The sequence below is a fragment of the Cervus canadensis genome, chromosome 20 (assembly GCF_019320065.1).
Source record: "Cervus canadensis isolate Bull #8, Minnesota chromosome 20, ASM1932006v1, whole genome shotgun sequence".
Taxonomy (NCBI): Eukaryota; Metazoa; Chordata; class Mammalia; order Artiodactyla; family Cervidae; genus Cervus; species Cervus canadensis.
In genome coordinates this window covers 39094855-39109318 of record NC_057405.1, presented here as the reverse complement: position 1 = coordinate 39109318, position 14464 = coordinate 39094855, and the positions used below count along the sequence as shown (strand labels likewise).

Genomic DNA, 14464 nt, shown 5'->3' with positions numbered 1-14464 from the left:
CCCTGATGCTGGGAAAGATTGAAAGCAGGAGGAGAAGGGGATGACAAAGGATGAGATTTTGGATGGTATCGCTGACTCAATGGACATGAGTTTGAGCAAGCTCTGGGAGTTGGTGATGGACAGGGAAGCTTCAGACCATGGGGTCTCAGAGAGTCGGATACGACTGAGCAACTAAACTGACAGACAGAAAAAAAAAATAGCTCAACTTTAATTATGTCAAAAACTCAAATTATTGTCTGTGCTAAACTTTCTGCAAAACTCATCTGGTCAGTTCCAAATCACTCTATCCAGCAAGTACACTCACTGTCTTTCCTGGGGGTACATTTCATTGCTAACTCCTCCTGGCAGGCACACTGCGAATCCACGTGCTGTAAATCAAACATTTCATAGAAGCACTGCTGAAGCTTTTCAGCTACCAGTGTGGGGGACTGTCATCCCAGTGAGAAGCAGCTTTAAGCCAAAAGCATCTCTGGTATGAGCATGGCTTTTCCCTCAAATGTTTATCTAAGAGCCTGACCCGATCTAAACTTTCTCCTGGAGCAGGACCGTAGGCTGCCTCCAGGTAGCCTGTGTGTGTCTGCACAGAAGAGCACCAGAATTGAGATCGCCTTGAGTTCTGAGAAAATATTTTATCCACAAAACCAAGATGTGGTATGAAAATGGACACTTATGTTTTCCACTAGCTTTTCCTCATGAGCCTCACCACAGTGGAAAACAAAGACATTTAATGTTGCCAGTTAATGGCATCTCTTTGGAGTTAAAATAGCTTAAATTTGGTACGATTTTTGTCGAGCCAAGGTTCAGCTCAGGACCAGCACCGTTTCCCCCTTTTCCCTCTTCCCAAGATGATTTCTGCACTTCCGGGAGAAGCAGTCGGAAGTTCTTAACAATACAGGCAGACGAACGGGGAGTCTCTGATTTTGTGCTGCTCTGTCTGCTGGCTGGTCATTGTGTGGTCTGCCTGCATCCTCCAGCCTCCACAGCTGAAAATCCCTCAGGCTCACGTAACTGAGCTTTAGTCTCTGCCTTCAGGACTTCGGCCATCACCTCTTGTCACCTGTGCTCCCTGGGTCTGATTCTTGTTAGGCTCCTTGGGCAGTAAAACCTTCACACCCAGGATGACTTCTCTTGCCCCTAGCATGTTCTCCACCTGGAATCCCAGCTTCCTTCTAGGTTTAGGGGGTCACAGGGGAACCGAACCTCTAGATCACTTGCACTCCATGCACAAGCTGTTGGTGCAGATTTAAGGATCTCAGGTAGTTGGTCCCTGGATGCCAAAGAGAACATGGCAAAAGTCCCCCTGCTTTCAGCTTTCCATTAAGCTTGCTAAACACCTGTTGCCTTTGGGTTTGTGGATACTACTGATAGCCTGTCCCTCCTAGGTCTTATGATCCCCAGAGCTGAAGTAGGGACCTTATCCTCCTATACTATATGACAAGGACTTAACCAAAATTCTACCTCTGACAGGCAGCAGAATTCTCCTATGTACTCTCTACTTCTGCCACGTGAAAGTTTACAGTGCAGCTGCCAAGATCTGGCTCTTAATATAGAAACAAGTGATGCAAACAAAAATACAAAATCATATTCTCTTTCCCTAAATCATGGACTCAGACTGTGTAGTCCCATGACTCAAGAATTCTCTCTTGTATATCAAACTCTTACTTCTGACTCTGTTTCCCTTTTCATTTCTGTTTCAATTCTTCTAATTTTCCCAAAGTCAAATGAATGATCCTGGTTGAGTAGAAGGCAAATAAGTTATACGATGAAAAATATGTTAGTGTTAGTCACTCAAGCATGTTCAATTCTTTGTGACCCCATGGACTGTAGCCCACCAGGCTCCTCTGTCCATGGAATTCTCCAGGCAAGAATGCTGGAGTGGGTAGCCATTCTTTTTTCCAGGGGATCTTTCTGACCCAGGGATCGAACCCAGGTGTCCTGCATTGCAGGCGCATTGTCTACTATCTGACCCACCAGGGAAGCCAAAAAAATATACTAAGGTGTTCAAAAACTTAATGGTACACTTTAATAATTCATATAACTTTAACCTGTTTTCCAAATTATTAAACTATATGGCCGAAGCTGCTCTCACTAAAGGAAGGAAAGAAACTAAAGAGCAAAAATTATCTTCTGTTTAGCTCCTGTCAAAATCAAACCAAGAACAGAACTCTTTATCAAAGTTAAGTGAAGCTTGTGTTGCCATACCTCAAGTGCGAGTTAAGTTAAATCACCAGCCAGTTATATCACATACAGTGTGACCTTTGGAGAGCTGTTTAAATGGTGCCCTTGGCTTTTATCAATAGGAAATTCATAAAAAAACTTCTCCCAATTTTGATTTATTTTGTCCATTATATTATTGAGTTTGTTATGTGGAAATGTAGACTCTAATAATAGGAAAACATCTGTATCTTTTGAGAATTTAGCCTACTGTTTAACAGAAAAAGGAGGAAGTAGGGTAATTAGTCTGTGTATTTTTCTCCTATTTTACTTTTATCCTGACTTGCAGCAAATTCAAAAACCAATAGGGTGCTTGATCATTTCCATATTTTTTTCTTGAGACCTATTAATATATTCCAGTATGTTCTTTTTAGCCACTATGCACTCTTGAGGTACAGATAAGGTATAATTAATGTAAAATTAACCTATACAGGACTCCATGAATTAGGGATTACATTCTTTATAGAGGAGGAAACTTAATGATGTTTCATAGTTGTTTACTAATTTTTATTGGAGTATAGTTGCTTTAAAATGTGTTAGTTTCTGTTGTACAGCAAAGTGAATTGGCTGTGCCTCTACATATGTCAACTCTCTTTTGGATTTTCCCCCCATTTAGGTCACCACAGAGTACTGAGGAGAGAGTTCCCTGTGCTCTACAGTCGCAGTATCAGTTCAGTTCAGTTCGGTCGCTCAGTCGTGTCAGACTCTTTGCGACCCCATGAATCGCAGCACGCCAGGCCTCCCTGTCCATCACCAACTCCCGGAGTTTACTCAAACTCATGTCCATCGAGTCGGTGATGCCATCCAGCCATCTCATCCTCTGTCGTCCCCTTCTCCTCCTGCCCCCAATCCCTCCCAGCATCAGGGTCTTTTCCAATGAGTCAACTCTTCGCATCAGGTGGCCAAAGTACTGGAGTTTCAGCTTCAGCATCAGTCCTTCCAATGAAAACCCAGGACTGATCTCCTTTAGGATGGACTGGTTGGATCTCCTTGCAGTTCAAGGGACTCTCAAGAGTCTTCTCCAACACCACAGTTCAAAAGCATCAATTTTTCGGTGCTCAGCTTTCCTCACAGTAGCAGTATGGAGAAATGTTTCTACTCCTTCACTCATCAAACAATACATAGTGGAAATATGGGCTTAACATCTGAGAATTTAATATCCAGGATACAAAGGAGTAGACACTTTTCTAAAGATGCCTTGCCTTTCCCTAGAAAAATCTCTTTGGATTACATTTGCTTTAGAGTTCCACACCAAAAAGCTACAGTTTTCCTTTTTCAAGGTAATCTTATGTTCCCAATTATGTTTATAGATAAAGGCTTCCTTTTGATTCAAGTAACTGTGCTGATTAAGGAAAACAGAACAAAATAGAAGTCCCCAAAGTGCTATAATTGACTTTTTTAAACAAATTAGTATGGTCCCTAAAGACAATATGAACCCTGAGAGGAAAAGAGGAGAGAAGGAAATGGCAACCCAATCCAGTACTCTTGCCTGGAAAATCCCATGGACGGAGGAGCCCAGTAGGCTACAGTTCATGGGGTCGCAAAGAGTTGGACACAACTGAGCGACTTCACTTCACTTCACTTCAGGGAGCACTATCAGTGACTATTTCCCACCTGGGGACTTTCTGCAGGATTCTGTGTAATCTGAGCTTTTTAACTTTTATTTTGCTTCTCTTTAGAGATAATCCTGCTCTATTTGAGGTCAGACATGAAGCATAATTTATGATGCCTGACTGCTTTAAGAAAACTAAAAGCTTCCTACATTATTCTTTAGGTACAACTAGTTTAAAGAAAAGGCTTTCACACTAGAAAGGCTTTTCCCTTTGTTATTAACAATGTATCACTTTGACTTAATACTACTAGATTTCTAAAGTGACTCATTCTGATGAAAAATGAAGGTGCTGTGATTTTACATTATCACAAAAATGTGAGTTTAAATATTAGTAATTACCCCAAATTTGCACATGACCTAGTAACCCATGTAGGACATGACAGAGAATGCATTGGTTTTTAGATCAAACAAAAAAGACAGTATATGATGCTTGTGCTTCAAAATCTATTAACACTTCTTTCCCAGGTGAATATACTCTAAATCTGAACCTTTCTCTGTGCAGTTTATGATGGTGATGAGGACTAATGGGGGGCAGCAACAGGTGATGATGCTATTTAAAGATGGTCAGACATATAACTTTCATGTCTTTGCATCAAGTTCATCTTGGTCATTATGTATATGCATTTCCCACGGTTCCCACAAAGGTATTCAGATCACTGTGGGCATGGAATGCATAATTGAGATGTAACAGAAGATCCTTGGTTGAATAAGTAAATAAAAGCTGAGACTTATGTCAACATTTAAATTTCAAATTAGTAGTCTCACCGCCACCAAAAGATGAGCTCCCCAGGTTGAAAGGTATCCAATATGCTCCTGTGGAAGAGCAGAGAACAATTACTAATAGCTCCAGAAAGAAGGAAGCCACTGGGCCAAAATGGAAATGACACTCAGTTGTGCATGTGTCTGGTGATGAAGGTAAATTCGGATGCTGTAAAGAACAATATTGCATAGGAACCTGGAATGTTACGTCCATGAATCAAGGTAAATTGGAAATGATCAAGCAGGCGATGGCAAGAATGAACATCAACATCGTAGGAATCGGTGAACTCAATGGACGGGAATGGGTAAGTTTAATTCAGATGACCATTCTATCTACTACTGTGAGCAAGAATCCCTTAGAAGAAATGGAGTAGCCCTCAAAGTCAACAAAAGAGTCTGAAATGCATTACTGGATGCAATCTCAAAAACAACAGAATGATCTTGGTTCATTTCCAAGGCAAACCATTCAGCATCACAATAATTCAAGTCTATACCCGAACCAGTAATGCCAAAGAAGCTGAAGTTGAATGGTTCTATGAAGACTTATAAGACCTTCTAGAACTAACACCCAAAAAAGATGTCCTGTTCATCATAGACGATTGGAATGCAAAAGTAGGAAGTCAAGAGATACCTAGAATAACACAAGAGACCACTTTAAATGTGGACACTACTAAAAGTTCAATATTGAAATCAGATTGATTGATTACATTCTTTGCAACTAAGATGGAGAAGCTCCATGCAGTATGCAAAAACAAGATCTAGAGCTGACTGTGGCCCAGCTTCATCAGCTCCTTATAGCAAAATTCAGGCTTAAAGTAAAGAAAGTGGGGAGAACCACTAGGCCACTCAGGTACAACCTAGATCAAATCCCTTATGATTACACAGTGGATTCAAGGGATTAGATTCAAATAGATTCAAGGGATTAGATCTGACAGACAGAGTGCCTGAAGAACTATGGACAGAGGTTCGTAACACTGTCCAGGAGGCAATGACCAAATCGTCTCAAAGAATAAGAAATGCAAGAAGGCAAAGTGGTTGTCTGAAGAGGCTTTACAAATAGCTGAGGAAAGAAGAGAAGCAAAAAGCAAGGGGGAAAGGTATACCCAACTAAATGCAGAGTTCCAGAGAATAGCAAGGAGAGACAAAAAGGCCTTCTTCAATGAACAGTGCAAAGAAATAGAGGAAAACAACACAAAGGGAAAGACTAGACATCTCTTCAAGAAAACTGGAGATATCAAAGGAACATTTGATGCAAAGATGGGCACAATAAAGGACAGAAACGGTAAAGGCCTAACAGAAGCAGAAGAGATAAATTAAAGATGGCAAGAATACACAGAAGAACCCTACAGAAAAAGTCTTAATGATCTGGATAACCACAATGGTGTGATCACTCACCTAGAGCCAGATATCCTGGAGTGTGAAGACAAGCGGGCCTTAGGAAGCATTGCTGCCAATAAAACTAATGGAGGTGATGGAATCCCAGCTGAGCAACTAAAACTCCTAAAAAAAAAAAAAAATGCTGTTAAAATGCTTCGCTAAATATGAGTAAATCTGGAAAACCCAGCAGTGGCCATAGGACTGGAAAAGGCCAATCTTCATCCCATTTCCCAAGAAAGGCAGTACTAAAGAATGTTCAAACTACTGGACAGTTATGCACACTTCCCATGCTAGTAAAGTTATGCTCAAAATTCTTCAAGCTAGGCTTCAGCAGTACTTGAATCAAGAAATTCCAGATGTCCAAGCTGAGCTTAGAAAAGGCAGAGGAACCAGAGATCAAATTGACATTTACTGGATCACAGAGAAAGCAAGAGAATTCCAGAAAAATATCTACTTCTGTTTCATTGACTATGCCAAAGCCTTTGACTGTGTGGATAACAACGAACTGTGGAAAACTCTGCAAGACATGGGAATACCAGACCACCTTGCCTGCCTCTTGAGACACCTGTATGCGGGTCACAAAACAACAGTTAGGACCTTATATGGAACAACTGACTATTCAAAATTGAGAAAGGAGTATTACAAGGCTGTATACTGTCACCCTGTTTAACTTATATGCAGAGTACATCATAAGAAATGCTGGGCTGGATGAGTTACAAGCTGGAATCAAGACTGACAGAAGAAATATCAGTAACATCAGATATGCAGATGATACCACTCTAATGGCAGAAAGTGAAGAGGAACTAAAGAGCCTCTTGATGAGGGTGAAAGAGTAGAGTCAACTGGCTTAAAACTCAATATTAAAAAAATATATATAGATCATGGCATCTGGTCCCATCACTTCATGGCAAATAGAAGGGGAAAAAGTGGAAGCAGCAAGAGATTTTCTTGGGCTCTAAAATCACTGCAGATAGTGACACAGCCATGAAATTAGAAGATGATTACTTCTTGGAAGGAAATCTATGACACATGGACAAGGTATTAAAAAGCATAGATATCACTTTGCTGACAAAGGCCTATGGTCTTTCCAGTAGTCAAGTACAAATGTAAAAGTTGGACATAAAGAAGGCAGAGTGCCAAGAATTGATGCCTCCAAACTGTGGTGCTGGAGAAGATTCTCGGGAGTCCCTTTGACTGCAAGGCAGTCAAACCAGTCAGTCCTAAAGGAAATCAACCCTGAATACTCACTGGAAGGACTGAGGCAGAAGCTGAAGCTCCAATACTTTGGCCACCTGATGCAAAGATCTGACTCATTGGAAAAGACCCTGATACTCGGAAATATCAAAGGCAGAGGGAGAAGAGGATGACAGAGGCGTGAGATGGTTGGATGGCATCACCAATTCAACGGACATGAACTTGGGCAGACTCCGGGAGTTGGTGAGGATCAGGGAGGCCTGCGCGCTGTAGTCCATGGGGTCACAAAGAGCTGGACATGACTTAAGAGACTATGCAGCAACAATTCTCACTTCCAACAACAGATAAAAACAAAAACAAACAAAAATCTCACCTCCAGACTCTTCTTTTTACTTCAATTTTTTCCCCATTCATTCATCTCCCCTGCCCTTTTAAAAGGTTATTCTCTTTGTTTCCTAAGTCTCTATCCTTATCAGGAATTATCAGGAAAGTAATTACTTCGATCATAATTCATGTTGATGGGGCAATTCATCCAGATACTTGCATTCTTACTCCTTAAAACTCTTTTTGGATAAAAAACCTGGTCTCCTATTTAAGATGCCCTAAGCGGTGGTGGTTCGTGGGGACACAAAGGGTCAGACATGACTGAGCACACACACAAACGGTGGTGGCAGAAAGGAGAGAAGCTTCTGTTGGCCTCAAAAATTGTGCTACAGTGTAGACTTACTAACTGAAAATGAAAGCATGGTTCTGTTTAATCATATGAAGTACTTATGTGAAACTGGCTCAAAAAGCCAGTAGGTGCCAGGTATAAATTCTTTTCTTTGTTCTTCCTAGCTTAACACATATTTTCTGGTTTAATAATATTTATTGAGTAGATTTAAATCAGGAAGTATCAGGGTAAGGGGGGAGGATGGTTGACTACAGTAATGACTAATACAGATTTATTCTCTGCCTTTATGGAATTTATTTAAAATCTTAAGCAGAAGAGAATAAATAATTGCAAATATGATGAGTGAGATAAAGCAGCAGCAGGTGTCATGAGTGTATAGCAGGGTTTCTAACCTAATGCTGACTAGTCATAAATATTGCCCAAAGAAGTGACAAGCTAAAACGTAAGACGACTCTCAGGTATCATGGATAATGTTCCCTTTGGTGAAAGACCATCTCACGCTGCCTCAACTAACCCCTCCTCAACATGGTGGCCATGCTGTGATTGTACTTAGGGCCATTTATATACAGCCCAGCTTTCTCTCCCTCAGAGCACACAAGAGGGTACTTCCTCTCAGAGTGAGGTGGGGTAATGTGATCCTCTTAGGCTGGTAAAATGTGAGGGAAAGTGACATATGTTCAGCTCCAGGCAAAAGCTTTAGTGGTTGGAAAATGTTCTGTCACAACCTTTCTGCCCCCAGTAATGCTTCCGTGGAGCGGGTGCCAAGTCTTGGGTCGACTTGGGTTTTGGCATGAGGACAGAGGCAGTGTGGAGCAGAGCCCCCAGCGAGCCTGTGACGGACAGGAACCAAGAGTGAGATGTACGTCTTTGTTTCCTTAAACCACTGAGACAGTGCGGTGGTGTGTTACCGCAACGTATCTGCCCACACTTCAGTTTGTGCCATCCCGAGTCATTTAGAACAGCATCGGCATCCACTCAAAAGGGCTGTTAGGTCAGAAGTTGAGATTAGTCACTATGTGTGGTATTACAAATGGAGCGTTAATGTTTTTGAGTATTGTATTATTTGTTGACGAGGCTATATGGCATCACAGTTAAAAGCATGAAATCCTTGCCAGTCTGAGTTTGAATCCTGAATCTCATACTCATTAGCTGTGTGGACTTGGTAAAATTACTTAGCTTCTGTGTCTTGGTTTTCTCATATTTAAAATGAATATAATAATGAGGCTACCCCTGTGTGTATGTTGTAAGGATTAAATGAGAACAGGGCCTGGCACACAGTAATCATGATATAAAGATTGGCTAATATCGTCATAACACTAAATTCTATTTGATAAAAAAAAATCCCACCTTCAAACTAAGAGGTATGAACTCTGTAGTGAGGTTTGTTGCTTATCACATTATATCTCCGAGGAAAAATTGGAATATTCTACTCTGAATAGTGTTCTTTGTTAAAATCAAGACATGAAAAATGACAAGGAATGAGTATTTCATTTAATTCCAAGATCATTCGAATGATTTCAATGATTGAAAACTTTTACCACGGTAGGACACAGAAAGTGACTTGGAGGTGTCAGGTACAAACATACCTGAGAAAGAAGAGAAACTGGAGGGGGAAAATAAAAAGATCATTTGAATACTTACACATCCCAAGCGTGACTCTGCTTCTTGGAAGATGTTTCAGAAGTAAGCAGATGATAATGGCATCAGGCAGGCCCAGCAACTTCCTAGACCCAAAAGTGATAGGAAAGCAAGAATTTCTGGGCAGGTCACCTACAGGCAGAGGCTAAATTCTCTGTAGTGCCCTCATCAGCCCTGATGTGAGGCACTGTCTTGCTTCGGGGCACAGAGCAACACTGATGCAAGAAGAGTGATTACTGGAAAAAACTCTGGAGCAAAGAGACCATGCTCTAGGAAACCTTGGGACCCCAGATGCCTGCAACACAAAACGCCATTTGGGGCCCAAATCTGCAACTGAAATAATCGGTTTTAACAGGTTTCCTTCAGCAGTTTAGCCAACATATCTATGTAGTATATATAAATATCCCACAGCCATTCATCAGCTCTTTTCTGTGACATCTGCAAGCTCATGTTTCATACAGCCACCTATTATGTTAAACCTGGCCAATTTTGCATTTAGGCGGCATTGTGAAGTGTCATAGCATTTGATAGAATGGCAAGGTTGTAAATTGCAATCTGGTATGTGGGAAAAAATATTTTAAAAACAATAAAAGTGTTTTTGTTGTTTAGTTGAGTCTCTCCCTCTCTCTCAGTATCATTCTCTACATAACAAAATTCAATGAGAAAAAGATCACAGTGGTTAAAATGTACTATTTTGTATTTTTCTTAATCTTTGACTAGAAAAAAAAAAGTAATAGATTTACCCTACAAGGTAGAGCAGGTAGGAGACAGTTTAGGGCTAATTTCATTGCATCATTTTAAAAGGAAACAACTCTTATATTCTTTTCTGATGTAACAGCCCATGTTATTTAAAAAATATCCTGGGTACCTCCTTTGCACTTCAGACTATTAACAGCAAGGAGATGCTTCCATAGCTGTCAGCTCTCTGGATAGCAGCTGACAAATTCATGGCCATGAATTCTTCCTATAATAAGTCAAAGCAATGCACACAGTGCCCTACATTCAAGGGGACAGACTTCAATCTGGGCAGATCTCATATTTTATCACTACACTGTTTTCCTGTCATTACAGAGAAATTCACCATTAAGATTGAAGTATCCTGGATCTGGTGTCTTTTGAGTTTTCTGAAAGCTCAGTTCATAGTCATGTAAATGTGCAGTGACTTTTCAAGTTACTTCTGAGAGTCTAACAATCAACGTAAATTCTTTTAAATTTCAGCACTTAGAAATTCACATAATACTGTGGAATGGATGCTGGGTATATGCTAAGTCATCAAAAACAGAAATTTACCATTGCAGAAAGAGTAAAAAGATTTTTTCCTCCATTCTAGTGCCATTGAGAGGCTATCTTATTGGAATAAAAAATGAAGTGCAAATTTGCCAGTACCATCAGACCATCTCAGATCAACAGTCTCAGCCTGAAATAGAAGAGGCACACACATGAAACTGATTTTCCCTGATGGTTTAGTTTATTTCAGAGAGAAGAAAACAAATGGGTAGTGTCAAATATGAAAAACTTTGTCTAGATGGAATATTCTCCAAGTTTTTTGGTGCCAATACCTTTTTACATTCCTAAAAATGATTTAGGACCTCGAAGAACTGTGCATTATGGGTTTACTGATTACCATATTTAAAACTAAAAACCTTTAAAATTGTTATCTATCATTTTTCTCATTCCTGTTTATTTTTTAGTTTTTATTTTGTTTTGAGGTATAGTTAATTTACAGTGTTGTGTTCATTTCAGGGGTACAGCAAAGTGGTTCATATATCCATCCTTTCTTAGATTATTTTCCCATATAGGTTATTACAGACTATTGAGTCAAGTTCCCTGTTCTATACACTTGTTGATTATTTATTTTACATAAAGCAGTGAATACATGTTAATCCCAAATGCCTAATTTATCCCCTTCCCCTCCTACTTTTCAGCTTTTGTTACTGTAAATTTGTTTTCTAAATCTGTAAGTCTATATCTGTTTTGTAAATAAGTTCTTTTTGTACCATCTTTTTAGATTCCACATGTAAATACTATCATATATTTGTCTTTTTCTGTCTGACTCCACTTAGTATGATAATCTCTAGGTCTCTCCACGTTGCTTCAAATGACATTATTTCATTCTTTTTATGGCTAATATTCCATTGTATATATGTATCATATCTTCTTTATTTATTCTTCTCTAGGTGAACATTTACGTTGCTCAGTTCAGTTCAGTCACTCAGTCGTGTCCGACTCTTTGCAACCCCTTGAATCGCAGCATGCCAGGCCTCCCTGTCCATCACCAACTCCCAGAGTTTACTCAAACTCTTGTCTATCGAGTCAGTGATGCCATCCAGCCATCTCATCCTCTGTCGTCCCCTTCTCCTCCTGCCCTCAATCTTTCCCAGCATCAGGGTCTTTTCAAATGAATCAGCTCTTCACATCAGGTGGCCAGAGTACTGGAGTTTCAGCTTCAACATCAGTCCTTCCAATGAACACCCAGGACTGATCTCCTTTAGGATGGAGTGGTTGGATCTCCTTGCAGTCCAAGGGACTCTCAAGAGTTTTCAACACCACAGTTCAAAAGCATCAATTCTTTGGTGCTCAGCTTTCTTTATGGTCCAACTCTCACATCCATACTTGACTACTGGAAAAACCATAGCCTTGACTGGACAGACCTTTGTTGACAAAGTAATGTCTCTGCTTTTAAATATGCTGTCTAGGTTGGTCATAACTTTCCTTCTAAGGAGTAAGCATCTTTTAACTTCATGGCTGCAATCACCATCTGCAGTGATTTTGGAGCCCAAAACGATAAAGTCTGACGCTGTTTCCACTGTTTCCCCATCTATTTCCCATGAAGTGATGGGACCAGATACCATGATCTTAGTTTTCCGAATATTGAACTTTAAGCCAACTTTTTCACTCTCCTCTTTCACTTTCATCAAGAGGCTCTTTAGTTCTTCTTCACTTTCTGCCATAAAGGTGGTGTCATCTGCGTGTCTGAGGTTATTGATATTCCTCCTGGCAATCTTGATTCCAGCTTGTGCTTCCTCCAGCCCAGCATTTCTCATGATGTACTCTGCATATAAGTTAAAATAAGCAGGGTGACAATACACAGCCTTGACCTACTCCTTTTGCTATGTCTTGGCTATTATAAACACAGTTGCTATGAACACTGGAGTGCATATATCTTTGTGAAATATGGCTTTCTTCTGATACATGCCCAGGAGTGGGATTGCAGAATCATATGGTAGATCTATTTTTAGTTTGTTAAGGCGCGTTCATACTGTTCCCCATAGTGGTTGTATTTATTTACATTCCCACTAACAGTGTAGGGGGGTTTCCTTTTCACCATACCATTTCCAGAATTTATCTTATAGACTTTTTGAGATGGTCGTTCTGACTGGTATGAGGTGATATCTCATTGTACTTTTGATTGGCATTTCTCTAATAGCAATATGGAGCATCTTTTCATGAGCTTTTTGGCTAACTGTATATCTTCTTCAGAAAAATGTCTATTTTTTTTTAATTGGGTTGTTGTTCTTTTATATATTGAGCTGTATTTGCTATTTGCATATTTTGGAGATAAACCCCTTGTCAGCGGCATTATTAAATATTTTCTCACCTTCTATAGGGTGTCTTTTATTTTGCTTATGGTTTCCTTGCTATGCAAAAACTTTCAAGTTTAATTAGGTCCTGCTTGGCTTTTTTTTTTTTTTTCCCTATTACTCAAGGAGGAAGATCCAGAAATTATCCCTGCAGTTTCAAAGAACCTCTGTTTTCCTATAAGAGTTTTATAGTATCTGGTCTTACATTTAAATCCTTAATCCATTTTGAGTTAATTTTTGCATATGGTTTTAGAAAATGTTCTAATTTAATTCTCTTACATACAGATGTTTTCCCTGCACCATTTATTGAAGAGAATATATTTTCTCCTTTGGATATTCTTGCCTCCTTTGTCAAAAATTAGGAGACCATGGGTGTGTGGGTTTATCTCCACATTTTCCATCCCATTCTGTTGATCTATATTTCTGTTTTCTGTGCCAGTATCATATTGTTTTGATTACTATAGCTTTTTAATATAGTCTGAAGTCCGGGAACCTGATACGTCCAGCTCTAATTTTCTTTCTCAGGATCGCTTTTGCTATTTGAGATCTTTTGTGTTTCCAAACAAATTTTAAATTATTTTGTTCTACTTCTGTGAAAAATACTATTGGTAATTTGACAGGAATTGCACTGAATCTGTAGACTGACTTGACTAGTGTAATTAATTTGACAATATTAATTCTTCCAAATCAAGAACATGATATATCTTTCCATCTATGTGTTATCATCTATCTCTTCAACATCTTATCATTTTCAGAGTATAAGTTTTTTGCCTCCTTAGGTAGATTCATTCCTAGGTATTTTATTTTTGATGGAATAGTAAATGGTATTGTCTCCTTAATTTCCATTCTGAACTTTCATTGTTGGTGTACAGAAATGCAACAGATTTTGATATATTAATTTTGTATCCTGCAAACTACAGAATTCACTGATGAGCTCTAGTAGTTTCCTGGTAGTGTCCTTAGGATTTTCTATGTATAATATCATGCCATCTGCACACAGTGAGAGTTTTGCTTCTTGTTTGTTTATTTAGACTACATTTACTTCTTTTTCTTTTCCCACTGCTGTGGCTAGGACATCTTAAACTATGTTGAATAAAAATGGTAAGAGTAAAAAAAAAAAAAATGGTGAGAGTAGACATCCTTGTACTGTTCTTGATCTTAGAGGAAATGATTTCAGCTCCTTACCATTGAGTATGATGTTAGCTGTGGGTTTTTCATATGTGGCATTTATTAAGTTGGTTCCCTCTTCACCCCTATTCTGCAAAATGTTTATTATAAATTTATGATGAATTGTGTCAAACTCTTTCTCTCCATCTATTGAGATCATATGTTTTTCATTCTTCAATTCATTAATGTGCTCTATCACACTGATTGATTTGTGGATATTGAAAACTTCTTGCATGCCTAGGATAAATC

General features: G+C 39.3%; 1 protein-coding gene across 4 annotated transcripts in view; it reads left to right on the top strand.

Annotated features, from left to right (window-relative positions):
• The window catches only part of NKAIN2 (sodium/potassium transporting ATPase interacting 2), a 1112863-nt gene that overhangs the window by 825609 nt on the left and 272790 nt on the right, over nucleotides 1–14464 (top strand). The window lies entirely within an intron of this gene.